This window comes from Chrysochloris asiatica, unplaced genomic scaffold (assembly GCF_000296735.1).
Source record: "Chrysochloris asiatica unplaced genomic scaffold, ChrAsi1.0 scaffold00038, whole genome shotgun sequence".
Taxonomy (NCBI): domain Eukaryota; kingdom Metazoa; phylum Chordata; class Mammalia; order Afrosoricida; family Chrysochloridae; genus Chrysochloris; species Chrysochloris asiatica.
In genome coordinates, this window is record NW_006408556.1 from 17,614,815 (window position 1) to 17,615,447 (window position 633).

At 43.1% G+C, this 633-nt stretch overlaps 1 pseudogene; it reads right to left on the reverse strand.

Moving 5' to 3' along the window:
* Positions 1-8: 8 nt before the first annotated feature.
* On the reverse strand, positions 9-633 carry LOC102836923 (annotated as a pseudogene).

Genomic DNA, 633 nt, shown 5'->3' on the forward strand with positions numbered 1-633 from the left:
TCTGGGAGAGCAGTTGTCTGCTCAACCTCTAAATCATGCTCATATTGTGCTGCCAAAGCTGGGTCCATGACAACTTCTGATGGGGCAAGAGCAGGCATTGCAACAAACTCCAAATTAGGATCTCTAATTAGTTTTCTAGCAAGCCAAAGGAAGGGCTTTTCAAAGTTGTAGTTACTTTTTGCAGAAACGTCATAGTACTGAAAGATTCTTCTTTCGGTGGAAGACAATGGATTTTGCTTTAACTTTCCTGTCCTTAATGTCCACTTTGTTACCACACAAGACAATGGGGATGTTTTCCCATACTCGAACCAGATCCCTATGTCAGTTAGGCACGTTCTTATAAGTAACTTTTGAGGTTACATCAAACATTATAATGGCACACTGGGCTTGGATATAATAGCCATTTCTAAGTCCCCCAAATTTCTCCTGACCAGCCGTGTCCCACACATTGCATTTAATCGGTCCTCTGTTAATGTGGAACACAAGGGGATGGACCTCAACTCCCAAGGTGGCTACATACTTCTTCTCAAATTCACCAGTCAGATGATGTTTCACAAATGGCATTTTTCCAGTACCGCCATCACCCACCAATATGAGTTTGAACTGCACTTGGGGTTCTCCTTGGGCAGCCAT